Raw genomic sequence first — 2,095 nt, 5'->3', positions numbered from 1 at the left:
CAGTCCAGCTGGCCTTGGTGAGCTCCCAATAGATCAGCTCCACTGTCTCAATGGGTGGGTGCACCCCTCGTGGTCCCGACTTCGTTGCTCATGTTGAGGTGACTGATCCTCAGTTTTCATACTTGAAAGTCTTTTCTCAGTTGCTGTGGAAGGATTCAGCAATGTCACAATGAAGCTCGTGGTCATGGCTTTTAGTTTTCTTCCCTTTTACAGGTACTGAACACATCTGCAAATACTCAGTGAAGTATGTAATCAGACAGTTTTCTCCTGAAATGACAGATGGTCAGTTAAGTCCTATAATTGTACAACACTTGAGTACTTACAGGTGTATTCTGGCTATCACCAGCACTGGACTGCCTTAGTAATAAATTACATCCAGATCTAAAGTTTGGTAAGGATGCTTGAATGAAATACCCTTCAATTACGGCATTGTTTATCTTCTGTGCCTTCAAATAGGAAACTCTTAGACTTCTTTTCAAGTGTATTTTGTCACCCTATGGGCCCCAAAATTGTGTATCCCAGAAGCCCTGGGTCAGGAACCTGCATTTTGATGCTGGTTCATAGAGTTGTGATCCAAATAGCAATAGCCAGTTTTCTGCTTTTCAAAAGTATCTGTGGCTGGGACAAGATCTCCCTCTCTTCCTTGTCTGTCAGCCTTTATGGACACATTAGGATCCTCCATTTGTGTTTAGTTGGGAATCAGGTTAAAGCTGAAATCCAATTGTGGATTTTGAGGTTCATATTTAGTTTTGCCATTCATCGGGCATTTGATTTAGGAGACAATTTTCATCAGAAGCTGTTGGGTAATGTGAAAATCCATGGACAGAGATCTAAATCTAAATGCTACCTCTGTTTCTGATGGCCTAGTGACTCTGGACAAAGCATATGATGTCCTTTCCTTGTTAAAAGAAGTGGAGATAAAACTGTCTTTCAGACTGAGTTGCACAGATTGAAATGAATTTTGTGATATATTTTAGCCTGTGAACTATTATACCACTCTTTACACATGTCTATTCCTTGGTCTTTCACAGGGACTCTTATTTCATATTGATCCTGTAAATCTGTCTTTCTTTTGAAAGTTATACTGCTTCTTATGAGGAAATAGTTCATATAAGCAGATCCTGTGATTACATATATAGAAATCCATGTGTTGAATTAAAGCATGAACAAAACTTTATTTATTAAATTAAAAAAATCATTGAAAATGGCTAGCAATCAGGATGAACAATTTTCGCAGTTTTAAATTAATTCCAGGGAAGTGTACCTGTTCTCACTCAGTGTGACTGGTTGTAATGGCCACAGAATCAGAAAAGAAAGAATGACAGTAAGTGTCAGCGGTAAGAATACTTCTGTGAAGATACAGAGTTCAGAACGTGCTTCGCATGTACCCCCCAAAAGAGCAACACTGCTGGAAAAGTTTTATATAGTGTTGGCAGATGCTATTATTATTATTTTGTTGGCAAGTTCTTTAGACAAACCAAAGGTTAGTAATTCCTTGCCTATTCCTTGCACATTGAAGGAGAAAGTTCAGCCTACACAGAGTAGTGGCAGCATATCTGACCAAGGATACCAAGCAGGGAACATATTTGTAGAATGTGGAGTGTTTGCAGAGATTTGCTGCTGATCTTTCTTTCAGCCAAATCCATAAGTTTAGATAAATGACAGGACCTGAGAAATGGCTCAGCAGGTTGAGGTATCTGATACCAAGCCTGATGTCCTGAGTTCAATTTTTGCAAACCACACAGTAGAAGAGAATGGACCCTTGGAAGCTATCCTCTGACCCCTAGAATATACTGTATTGTGCACACATACATCTACACACATGCACAAAAAACAAACAAATAAAACATTCAGAAAATATCTGGACTATATTGCTGTGTTTACGACTTTCTGTGAAACAGTTGACTCTTGGAAGTTAGTCTTGTGTAAAGTGATTATACCACTTTCTGTTGAACAAGAATTGTGATCTTACTCTGAATTGTCTCCCAATGTCTGAGAGATATAGTGAATCTATAGGACATGCTAGAAAACATTCTTTAAATGGATGATATAAAATATATGCCATCAAAAGAGAAATCAATAATTAAAAATACTT

The sequence above is a fragment of the Microtus ochrogaster genome, unplaced genomic scaffold (genome assembly GCF_000317375.1).
Source record: "Microtus ochrogaster isolate Prairie Vole_2 unplaced genomic scaffold, MicOch1.0 UNK79, whole genome shotgun sequence".
NCBI lineage: Eukaryota > Metazoa > Chordata > Mammalia > Rodentia > Cricetidae > Microtus > Microtus ochrogaster.
The sequence above is the reverse complement of the archived record's forward strand: the minus strand, read 5'-3'. Positions refer to the sequence as shown.